Source organism: Schistocerca cancellata, chromosome 6, assembly GCF_023864275.1.
Source record: "Schistocerca cancellata isolate TAMUIC-IGC-003103 chromosome 6, iqSchCanc2.1, whole genome shotgun sequence".
Lineage (NCBI taxonomy): Eukaryota > Metazoa > Arthropoda > Insecta > Orthoptera > Acrididae > Schistocerca > Schistocerca cancellata.
This window is the reverse complement of record NC_064631.1, coordinates 8,120,685-8,133,814: the sequence shown is the minus strand read 5'-3', so window position 1 is coordinate 8,133,814 and position 13,130 is coordinate 8,120,685. Positions and strand designations below refer to the sequence as shown.

General features: G+C 46.5%; 1 non-coding gene across 1 annotated transcript; it reads left to right on the top strand.

Moving 5' to 3' along the window:
• Window positions 1-8,969: 8,969 nt before the first annotated feature.
• Window positions 8,970-9,044, top strand: Trnal-caa (transfer RNA leucine (anticodon CAA)). The gene has a single exon. It is a non-coding gene; the product is annotated as a tRNA-Leu (tRNA).
• Window positions 9,045-13,130: the final 4,086 nt, after the last annotated feature.

Genomic DNA, 13,130 nt, shown 5'->3' with positions numbered 1-13,130 from the left:
GTATTCTGGAATTCTTATGCTGGAGGAGAGTGTGGTCAGTGTGTGGACGAACTCTTCAAATTCGAAATTCGATTGCATCACGCTGTTACTCACACACCGACATGGTTACGTTACACACCGCCATATTAGGCACTACAATTCGGCAGGGCACTGCAAATAGATTGACAAGAAGAATAACAAATTAGAATGTTAATAACCTTTATTTCGCTTATAAAGCTTTAAGAATTTCTCACATAAAAAGCTCGAAAGCATTACTTTTCAGTCCGCGCTCGTAGAATACCGAGATTTGTACGATAATAAAAGTCATCGCCTTCAGTCGATCATAAATTCAACTGTTGTTAAATCATCACTGGAGTGGTAGAAGCGCCATCGTTTAGTCATTAAAAGTGATTCAACAACACTTCTTACCTCGAAGCACAACGCAGGACAGTTAAGAATGGTGTAGAGATCGTGGCATGAAGGAACCATATACTCTGCAGCGGAGTGTGTGCTGATATGAAACTTCCGGTAGGTTGAAACTCCGTGCTGGACCGAGACTCGAAATGTGCACCTTTCCTCCCGTAGGAAAAGTTCTACCGAGTGAGCTATCCAAACAGGATCCGTCCTCACAGCTCTACACAACTCTACTACCTCCTGTACTTCGTCTTCTGCCTTCCAAATTTCACAGAAACTGTATTGCGAACCTTGACGGGCTAGGAATCGTGCAAGAAAGGATGTTGCGGAGACGTGGTTCAGCCACAGCCTGGGGCATATTTCCAGAATGAAGTTTTCACACTGCAGCGGTGTGGCCTGAAATGAAACTACAAAAAATTTCATTCTACAAACGCCTCTCAGGCTGTGGCGCTAAGCCATGCCTCTGCAGTATCCTTTCTTCCAGGAGTGCTAGTTCTGCAAGTTTCGTAGGAGGGCTTCTGCGAAGTCTGGAAGGTAGGAGACAAGGTACTAGCCGAAGTAAAGCTGTGAGTGAAACTTACTGGCAGATTAATACTGGGTGCCGGACCGAGACTCGAGCTCGGAACCTTTGCCTTTCGCGGGCAAGTGCTCTACCATGTAAGAAGGCGAAGGTCCCGAGTTCGAGTCTCGGTCCGGCACACAGTTTTAATCTGCCAGGAATTTTCATATCAGCGCACACTCCACTCCAGAGTGAAAATTTCATTCTGAAAGCTGTGAGTCGTACTAGGACAGTTCAGTCGGTAGAGCACAAGCCCAAGAAAGGCAAACGTCCCGAGTCTGAATCACAGGCCGGCACACAGCTTTAATCCCCAAGGAAGTTTCGAAGTCTTCACTGCTGGTACGTAGAACTACAAAACTCTGTAGCGTAATAGGATTAACACAATGTTAAATGTAAGGTACAGTTGATTTTTGGCTAAAACGCTGCATTCCTGCATGTGACCCACTGCCTCACCTGTTTCCCAGCCACATTGCCAGTGGCTCGCCCATGCTCCAGCCACCTTGCCAGTTAATCGCGACTCATTCAGTCACTTCCCAGTGTCTCACACTATCCTGCCTCAGCCACCTCACCATTGCCGCAGACATCTTGCCAATGTCTCACCCCTACCCACTTAGCCAGTACTTCACCACTGTCCAAGCCACCTTGCCTTACTTCGCACTACCTAACCGCCTTGGCAGCGCATCACCAGTTTTCCTGTTCTGTTTCACTCCATGTCAACTGTCCAGTCACCTCGTCAGTGCATCAAAACTCACCCAGCTATCTCACTTGTGGCTCACCACTATTAAAGCACCTTGACAGTGCCGAACCGGTGCTTTTGTCCCATTCCACAGTCACTTCACCAGTGCCTCACCACTACCCAATCATCTCTAAAGTGCCTCACCAGTGTCTCTGCCCCTCCCAGTCCCTCCTCACTGGCGCAGTCACCTTACCGTTGCCTCAACACTCCTCCAGCCCCATTGCTAATGCCTCACCATTGCTCCAGTCACATTGCCAGTTCTTCACCGGTCTCCCAGCCACGTCGCTGGTACCTTAGAACTATGTGAATTTTAAAATTTTCCCGCCGAATTGACTGTTCAAACAAATTTCGGGCTTGCAGCCGGTCGTCGTTCAATACTTCGCCCGATATTTCAGCTGGGCACCTGCCAGTCATCTTCAGGTGAGCCGTCGCAGACTTGTGAAAGCTTCCTCCGTTCCGCAATATACAGCGTACTGTAAGTATTCTGCACATGCGTCGAAAACTTGATAGTTGAACCAACACTGCCCGCCGGCAGCGCCCTCGCTGGTGGAATAGCGGAACTCAGTCGCCCTCTGCGTTGCTGTTTGCCACGGCCGTCGACGCACTCTGTCGTCTTCGATTTGAGCAAATCGTGGAGATGATGGGATTCCATGCACTGTCCAGCTGGTAGCTGCTGTCACGGTTAAACAGATTTTCCGCCAGTCGTATTTCTACGGATTCTTTAATAATGGAGTCCCAGAAAGACGTTGCTGTGGACAAAATCATTGTTTTCTCATACTCCATTGAATGTTCAGTAGAATTACAATGTTCAGCAACAGCGGACTTGCTTGGCTGCAAAAGGCGGGTGTAACGTTGATGTTCAGTGCAGCGTTCTTTCACGGTGCGTGTGGTTTGACCTATGTAAGCCATACCACAAGACCTATGTAAGCCATACAACAAGATACCGTGACAATGTGGTATGGCTTACATAGGTCAAACCACACGCACCGTGAAAGAACGCTGCACTGAACATCAACGTTACACCTGCCTTTTGCAGCCAAGCAAGTCCGCTGTTGCTGAACGTTGTAATTCTACTGAACATTCAATGGAGTATGAGAAAACAATGATTTTGTCCACAGCAACGTCTTTCTGGGACTCCATTATTAAAGAATCCGTAGAAATACGACTGGCGGAAAATCTGTTTAACCGTGACAGCGGCTACCAGCTGGACAGTGCATGGAATCCCATCGTCTCCACGATTTGCTCAAATCGAAGACGACAGAGTGCGTCGACGGCCGCGGCAAACAGCAACGCAGAGGGCGACTGAGTTCCGCTATTCCACCAGCGAGGGCGCTGCCGGCGGGCAGTGTTGGTTCAACTATCAAGTTTTCGACGCATGCGCAGAATAGTTACAGTACGCTGTATATTGCGGAACGGAGGACGTTTTCGCCAGTCTGCGACGGCTCACCTGAAGATGGCTGGCAGGTGCCCAGTTGAAATATCGGGCGAAGTATTGAACGACGACCGGCTGCAAGCCCGAAATTTGTTTGAACACCTTAGAACTACTCAGCCACCTCAGCAGTGCCTCAACAGCGCCCCTGTCCTCTTCTTGCTCCAGCCCGCTACCCTAGTCACCCTGTAAGTGTCTCTCCACCGCCCCAGTCACCTCACCACTCTCTGTTTCCTTTGGGCAGCCCATTCGCAACGGCCACAGCTCGTGAGCCATCCATTATAATTATGTAACTGATGGTTCAAATGGCTCTGAACACTATAGGACTCAACTGCTGAGGTTATTAGTCCCCTAGAACTTATAACTAGTTAAATCTAACTAACCTAAGGACATCACACACATCCATGCCCGAGGCAGGATTCGAACCTGCGATCGTAGCGGTCTCGCGGTTCCAGACTGCAGCGCCAGAACCGCGCGGCCACTTCGGCCGGCTATGTAACTGAAACACGACGAAGATATCTAATACTTCTTCTGTAGCACATGTGACAACTTTGTCAAAAGGAAGTAGCAAAGATAAAGGTTTCCCATTATCATCGTTACTGACGTCTTCAGCGGTTATGGGTTTCTGTGGATCCCTCGTTACAATTTTTTCAGTTGGTAGGTAAGGTAGTTGAGGTGTACCAAGCTGCTTGTCACTAAGTTGGCAAGCTTTCTCCGTCATTGTACCAATGACTCTATAGTAGTGAGGTGAATAGTCATATCATCCACAGACACTTTATTCGTTACATTCTAGAAACTTTACAGATTCCTCTTATATGCAGACCGTCTTCTAATCAAAATGGCTCTGTTTTAAATCTAGTCCATTAACATTAAAAACTTAAGAATAACTGTCCACTGATAACGATTCTTTCATAGTTGTACTAAATTTTGATATAGACATGTAGGCGACGTGCAGACCTCTGGACGGTCGCCGCGGGACAGTACAACAAACTTTCTGAACACTCAACAGAGAAATATAAATTTCATCACGTAATTTGGTAAAAAATCTATAAACTATCTGGAATAGACGACACCATAAGCGAAAATGGCTTCAAAATACACGAAAATATCCTGCAATATCCACTTGTTCGCAACACAGGCTAACACACAAGACGTTACCTTCTATTTCATGTTGGATAGCGTAGCATTCATCCCACTGTCAGAACAAATATTAGTTAAAAATGCAGTTTATTTGCTTGTCGCCCTAAATGTTTCATAGCACGTAGGAGAGCTTTGCTCGGCACAATGTTCTATAACTAAATATGTAGGCAATAGAGGTAAAAAAGGATGAACATTATATTTAAACTGTTCGAATGGCTGCCATTATGAAACTATTAAACACTAAGCAGCGATATCTTGCAACTTTGAGAGTACTGAAGAGAAGCAATAGCTCAAACATTAGCAGCTATGACTATATTCAAAACTTAAGCTTTTACACCTAGAAAGTAGGGTTCATACCAACATTACTGTCAGCTAAATAACATTAGAAGAATAAGAGACAGCACAAGGAAAGAGGAAAAATCGTAAAACACCTGGAGTGGCTATCGCATGACAAGAGATTCCAAACCGTGTCTCATCAAACATCTGGCTCTAAAATTTTACAAATATGTGTTATAAGAAGGTTTCTAAAAAGAACGGTTGACTTATAAATTGATTTAATTTTTTCTATCTAAGGAAGAGATAGTTACATTAAATATAAGATTTATAGAGCATGCCATACTCTGTCTGTACGGATACACATACTCTTAGAACAAAAATAGAAAAAACTGTGTTAGAGAAGCGAATAGGTGGGTCCATTAGCCCACCAATATTTTTTCCATCATTTACCAGGTGATGGAGACGCACAGTGAATGTAAAGAAATTGGCTTTCTGGGTTCCAAGAAATATTTTGATACAGCAAATACTGTACGAATGTTGCAAGGGAAGTGAAATTTGGGAAAAGGATAACATGTCATTTGAAACTGTTCACACAAGCCCTATTCAGTGGATCGACAAGAAAGCTGGAAAAGTGGAAGTGCAGGGATGCGAAGGACAACACATGCCGCCTGTAACTGCTCTGGAATGTAGGCGTGAAGTATGTAAGTGAAGACGAAAGAAGTCAGAGTGCATTTTTTGATATCATTTGACCTTTTCAGTCGCGAGCACAAATTAATATTACAAGTGAGTTACTGTTGTGTTAATTGCTTTTTGTTAATGGTAGTTAACAATGAATAACCCACCAAAAAATTTTTAAGCCGTAATGAATTTTTTACAAGTTGTATCATATATAATATCTCAGGACTTAAGCAGGACATATACAGTACACAACTTTGCAGCATATACGTTACACATATTTGCCGTAGATTTCAAGATAGGTCAAAACAGACACTCGGTATTAAAACTTAGACAATCGTGTGCCCGTAAGCTCCGTGAACGGCTCACGGCACGTCACCTGTGCGTCGTGTCTCTCTCTCTCTCTCCCCGGCAGCGACCGAGTGACTGACTGCTCACCTGGGCAATAACCCGCTCCAAGGAACTACAACCAAAGTCTTAACTAATAGTCGACCGAAGCGCCACGTGGCGTTTAGATAGCGACGGATTGCTCCGTAAAATACGACAGAAGGCGGTCTGCGGCAGCTCTGCCGACAGGGCACAACGCTGGCGCACGCGCAACTGTTTCGGAGGACGCCGTCCGTCGTACGTTGTGAATATGGAGCCCCACAGCAGACCACCCCTACGCGCTCACATCTTGACGCAACGACATCGTCAATTACGGTTGCAGTGGGCACCGGACCGTCGGGATTCGACCGTCGATCAATGTTAACGTGTCGGCTCTTCGGGTCAATCACATTTTTGCTACACTGGGTCGGTGGTCCTCTCCACAACCGCCGTCATCGAGGTGAACGGCATGCAGCGCAGCGCACCTTGCACGCAGGCTGGTGGGAGCAGAAACAACAGATACCATCTTAGTAAATATATAGTTAAGGCTCACCGGCCACTTGACCATCTTCTTCTTCTGTGCGAATGCACAAACAGTGCCCGAACTCTTACGGGAGTCGGCAACGTGCCGCGAGTAATGAGTATAATGGGCGGGGGCACTACGAATGTAGTGCGAGACAACACGTTGAGAATGTGGGTTTCGCGGGAGGCGTGCCAGAGATACATCCCTGCAGTCGCGCTCTCCTCAGTGTCCTCGGTGGCTCAGATGGAGGCGCCGGCATGGTACCTCAGCGTGTTCGGTCAGAAGGTTAGCTGCCTTCTGTAATGAAAGAACTGAGTTAATGGATCAACGACGAACTGAAACGGGTGTCTTGTGACGCCCGTCCCGAGCAGATACAACGAACGAAAACGAACAAAATGAGATTAAAAAAAAAAAAGATGGATGGAGCGTCTGCCATGTAAGCAGGAGATCCCGTGTTCGAATCTCGGTCGGGGCACACATTTTCATCTGACCCCGTTGACGTATGTAAACGCTTGTAAGCAGCTAAGCGTATTCATTTCGTTGTAACACTTCCTATTGTCACGTATGGTTCGTGGGTAGGATCCTGAATATAACTTCATTTTTTTTGTTATGTCTCCTGCAGGAACCATAATGAGTTCTGGAGAATCAAGATAATCTAAAGCCAAGGTCACCTCCTCAGCTCCAAGAAGAAGTGTCATTGTCCTCCACTCTGAGCCAGTTTCGTGTCTTTATCTGCAAGGTCACAGATAATGTCCTCCTTGGTACAAGGGGTCCATTGTTTGTGACAAGACAGCCACTTTGCCTTATCACTTTTATTAACGGCCTGTCATATTATAGTTACGATTTCTGTAATTAATGACTTATCAGTTTAATCCGCATTACCCTATACCTAATTATAATTATTTATTTTCCAAAAGTTCATGCCTGTAGTTTTAGACCAGTTATGTGAGTCTCGTCACTCACGTCCTATTCACCGTAATGTAAGGTTCCTAACTAACGGTTCGATGGACTCCTCACTCGGGTTCTGCGTATCTGCAAACCTGACACGTGACTCAAACGTTTATACAGTTTCGTTTTTTTCCCATTTCCATCAGAGTATTGTGTCCAATAACACATCTACAAGCACTTCACCACCCTCTTCCATTTTTATCTGCAGTTTTGGGGCTGTTTGTTACAGTTTTGGTGATTTTCCGAAATGTACTGATTTTGAGATCGTAAATATGAGCCTTTACATCTTTAGGATTCCTCTACACTCCTGTTCTGTATAACATATTATCTGCACATCTGACATTTGCTTCAACGTTCTATACACTGTTATGACCCGAAAAAGTGGCTGTCTTCCCTCCTCCACTTCTCTGTGTGTTGTATGTTGATCGATCAAGATAAAATTTCGGTTTTTCGCCATTTTCAGCGGGGTATTACACCCAAAAGCATTTCTGCAAGCAGTCCAATGTATTATCTTGCTGTTTACAGTTTTTGAGGCTATTTGTTACGGTTTATCTGAAGTACACAAATTTGAGACCGTAAATATGAGGCTCTGAACGCGTAACAATTACCGCAGCTCATTATTTTTACAGCTGACATCAGTATCTTATGCTTAAATGATTAACAGACTAGCGCGTTCTTGGAAATTAATGCTTAACATCAAATAGATGTGTACTAACCTGCTAATTATGTTTGTTCAAAAACACATTATGAAATTATTATCAGGATAGTAGGAGGGTAAGGGCAGCGTTAGTCCACTTGTTAGTGCGGGTTGCCTACATCAGGGGCAGGTATGCACTCAGGGGCAAACCTATTGCCCTCCTTTGATTGACAGGTAACCTATTCAGAATGAGATTTTCACTCTGCAGCGGAGTGTGCGCTGATATGAAACTTCCTGGCAGATTAAAACTGTGTGCCCGACCGAGACTCGAACTCGGGACCTTTGCCTTTCGCGGGCAAGTGCTCTACCAACTGAGCTACCGAAGCACGACTCACGCCCGGTACTCACAGCTTTACTTCTGCCAGTACCTCGTCTCCTACCTTCCAAACTTTACAGAAGCTCTCCTGCGAACCTTGCAGAACTAGCACTCCTGAAAGAAAGGATATTGCGGAGACATGGCTTAGCCACAGCCTGGGGGATGTTTCCAGAATGAGATTTTCACTCTGCAGCGGAGTGTGCGCTGATATGAAACTTCCTGGCAGATTAAAACTGTGTGCCCGACCGAGACTCGAACTCGGGACCTTTGCCTTTCGCGGGCAAGTGCTCTACCAACTGAGCTACCGAAGCACGACTCACGCCCGGTACTCACAGCTTTACTTCTGCCAGTACCTCGTCTCCTACCTTCCAAACTTTACAGAAGCTCTCCTGCGAACCTTGCAGAACTAGCACTCCTGAAAGAAAGGATATTGCGGAGACATGGCTTAGCCACAGCCTGGGGGATGTTTCCAGAATGAGATTTTCACTCTGCAGCGGAGTGTGCGCTGATATGAAACTTCCTGGCAGATTAAAACTGTGTGCCCGACCGAGACTCGAACTCGGGACCTTTGCCTTTCGCGGGCAAGTGCTCTACCAATTGAGCTACCGAAGCACGACTCACGCCCGGTACTCACAGCTTTACTTCTGCCAGTACCTCGTCTCCTACCTTCCAAACTTTACAGAAGCTCTCCTGCGAACCTTGCAGAACTAGCACTCCTGAAAGAAAGGATATTGCGGAGACATGGCTTAGCCACAGCCTGGGGGATGTTTCCAGAATGAGATTTTCACTCTGCAGCGGAGTGTGCGCTGATATGAAACTTCCTGGCAGATTAAAACTGTGTGCCCGACCAAAGGGAAGGTAGGAGACGAGGTACTGGCAGAAGTAAAGCTATGAGTACCGGGCGTGAGTCGTGCTTCGGTAGCTCAGTTGGTAGAGCACTTGCCCGCAAAAGGCAAAGGTCCCGAGTTCGAGTCTCGGTCGGGCACACAGTTTTAATCTGCCAGGAAGTTTCAGGTAACCTATTGTTCTGTTAAGTGGTTTTCCATGTCACCCCCATTCCCTTTTGATCGACAGGCACTTATACTACGGCCAACCACCCCCTTCCTCTCCCCTAACCCATCTCCACCCCTCGCTGCTACAGGTCCACTTTCAGGTCTCATTTATTGGAATACCTCTTCTCACTCTTATCAAATTGATTGACTACTCAATTAAATTGATCAATTAATTAACCTCTCACCCACTAGTAAACCCCAAACCACCTCCCTCCCACTCTCCACCCCCAGAAAATGGTGGTAAGTTCAAATTCCATCCGGATAATGCAACACACCAAGGCTACCTCTACTAATCTAACAAAATGGAGGGAAAGAAAGGGCAGATGGGCTACCTACACTAACCTAAGTCATCTGACCACCACCTTGTCCTAGGAAATGGTGGGAAGAGGACTGGACCTGTGCTGGACATAAATCTTTATTTTCAGTCTTTATTTAAACAATTAGAGGCAGTACCATTATCAAGTGTGTTCACCCCAAGGTCCAGAGTCCAACTGACCAGTACACAGTACTGCCACCAGAGTGGGCTGTCGTATCTTCTGTCACATAATCCAAGATGGCGGTCTGGTGTTGGTGGAGAGGAAGGATCTCATAATAGGAAATTCAAGGGTATATTGTTTGTTTATAAAAAAATCAGTTTGTGGGGTTGGATTTCTGTTGCTCATCACTCTCTGCTGTTTGAAAACATGTAGGACTTGGAAGAAGCAATTACATGGGGCAAACAAGTTGCATAAAGTAATGTTTGGCACTGTACCCTGGATGTCTTAACCTAATGTTTGGGCCTTTATCGGCACTTAACCTATTCTTCTGTTAAGTGGTTTTCCATGTCACCCCCATTTCCTTAAACTATTGTATCGCCATTAATACCAAATTAAGTAACAAGTTATATCCTCCCACCATTTTCTGGTACACTTTTCGAATTTCAGATGCTTTTTGAACACAATTTCTGGCACTTTCTTCTTTGTCACCCACCCCATTAAACTGCTGTACTGTGTTTTACTTAAGAATTATGCAAATTAACCTATTGTCTGCACTCACCTTGCTGTTCTGTCCATGTCACATGCTCACACACACACACCCCTTGACTACTGTACTGCTAAACCACGTTGATATAACAAATTTATGTAAATTAATGAAATCGGCATTCATCGCATGTATGGGGTAGTTTTTCTCCATTCGCAGAATCCTATTGGTCGGTGAAATCGATGGAATGTAGTTTAAACAAAAGATCGCTAGTAAATAACATATCCGGCCACCTGACGCCGATGTCAGAGTCCAGGTACATTGAAATGGTGATGTGGCTGTCAGCTGCCTAGCGATGCACAAGTGTCTCTTCAGGACCTGCAAGCACAAGGCAGTGGCATCCCTTTCACACTTGACACCTGAGAAATTCCTGTCGAAATATGTGTTCACCTAGCCACCATTGTTTGTGCGATGATGCATAGCTGAGGTGCGGGTCCAGCGCCAAGAGACACATTGTTTCTAGCATTTCTAATAGGACAGCCCATTCATGACTGAACTTACCCATCAAACTGCTGTTGCTGGTGTAGGAGCACCATTCGCCATTGTTTTCTGCAGACAAGGCTTTCGGTGGTAAAATTACACTCCTGGAAATTGAAATAAGAACACCGTGAATTCATTGTCCCAGGAAGGGGAAACTTTATTGACACATTCCTGGGGTCAGATACATCACATGATCACACTGACAGAACCACAGGCACATAGACACAGGCAACAGAGCATGCACAATGTCGGCACTAGTACAGTGTATATCCACCTTTCGCAGCAATGCAGGCTGCTATTCTCCCATGGAGACGATCGTAGAGATGCTGGATGTAGTCCTGTGGAACGGCTTGCCATGCCATTTCCACCTGGCGCCTCAGCTGGACCAGCGTTCGTGCTGGATGTGCAGACCGCGTGAGACGACGCTTCATCCAGTCCCAAACATGCTCAATGGGGGACAGATCCGGTGATCTTGCTGGCCAGGGTAGTTGACTTACACCTTCTAGAGCACGTTGGGTGGCACGGGATACATGCGGACGTGCATTGTCCTGTTGGAACAGCAAGTTCCCTTGCCGGTCTAGGAATGGTAGAACGATGGGTTCGATGACGGTTTGGATGTACCGTGCACTATTCAGTGTCCCCTCGACGATCACCAGTGGTGTACGGCCAGTGTAGGAGATCGCTCCCCACACCATGATGCCGGGTGTTGGCCCTGTGTGCCTCGGTCGTATGCAGTCCTGATTGTGGCGCTCACCTGCACGGCGCCAAACACGCATACGACCATCATTGGCACCAAGGCAGAAGCGACTCTCATCGCTGAAGACGACACGTCTCCATTCATCCCTCCATTCACGCCTGTCGCGACACCACTGGAGGCGGGCTGCACGATGTTGGGGCGTGAGCGGAAGACGGCCTAACGGTGAGCGGGACCGTAGCCCAGCTTCATGGAGACGGTTGCGAATGGTCCTCGCCGATACCCCAGGAGCAACAGTGTCCCTAATTTGCTGGGAAGTGGCGGTGCGGTCCCCTACGGCACTGCGTAGGATCCTACGGTCTTGGCGTGCATCCGTGCGTCGCTGCGGTCCGGTCCCAGGTCGACGGGCACGTGCACCTTCCGCCGACCACTGGCGACAACATCGATGTACTGTGGAGACCTCACGCCCCACGTGTTGAGCAATTCGGCGGTACGTCCACCCGGCCTCCCGCATGCCCACTATACGCCCTCGCTCAAAGTCCGTCAACTGCACATACGGTTCACGTCCACACTGTCGCGGCATGCTACCAGTGTTAAAGACTGCGATGGAGCTCCGTATGCCACGGCAAACTGGCTGACACTGACGGCGGCGGTGCACAAATGCTGCGCAGCTAGCGCCATTCGACGGCCAACACCGCGGTTCCTGGTGTGTCCGCTGTGCCGTGCGTGTGATCATTGCTTGTACAGCCCTCTCGCAGTGTCCGGAGCAAGTATGGTGGGTCTGACACACCGGTGTCAATGTGTTCTTTTTTCCATTTCCAGGAGTGTATATTCCACAGATTGCTAAATTGCACTGACAGTTAAACCCCACAAAAGTTGTCTTCATCAAATACACACAAGACTCACAAGAATATTGGAAGACGGGAAGATATTTACCAGTGTAACTGCAATTAAATATTACAATTTCTGCTACAGTATGACACTGATCGATGTACAAGTAATGTCTGCTCTCGATGGCTGTGGTTCTGGAACAAATCTCAGTATCTATGGCACACATAATTTTCCACATACAAAATCACTCTCATACCCTCGCGGTTATCAATGTGCTGAATCTCCACACACTCATTTTCACTCGTCATGCCACAACATAAGCCACAGTAACTTTACACTGCGATATATACACATTTTACACAAACATTGCAGTTATCTTTTACATCTGTACAGCGCCCGCAAAAATTATGGTCTGCCTACACTCACACCGGTTATATGTCTCGATTCTCCTCAGTCCTAGGAAATTATCTGACAAAGTCTTACAATCAGCGCTTCTGGAAGGTGCTGCATCCTGCCAAGATTCTCTTAAACAAGTGTTATGAAGGCCAGGCGTCCAGCACTATGTCTGATAATGAATACCACATTCACGGACATAATGCTTGGAAAGACATCACCGACATGGGTTGGTGTACTCTAATCAACATCACTATCGATAGAACAACAAAAAAATGCGAATCCATTCTTTCTTGCGGTCCTAACATGTCACCCTGTCCATCATGTGTTACCCTTCCTGCTTTCAACATACACAAACATTCTCACCACTATGTAGAGACTCCTAAGATGTCTTGTGAATGAATGGGGGATTATGATTGGCTCTTATCGAATTTACCTGTCGAATTTACTGATGCCACCAGTGTGGAAGTTCGGTTCTACTTTTGTTTTTCTTTGTGTAGGCGAGACTTCCAATGGCAAAAAACTATTTTACACGGATCACCATACTACACCGACAACTAAACCTTGCAAAGTGCCCTACATAATTCAAATACAGTAATACT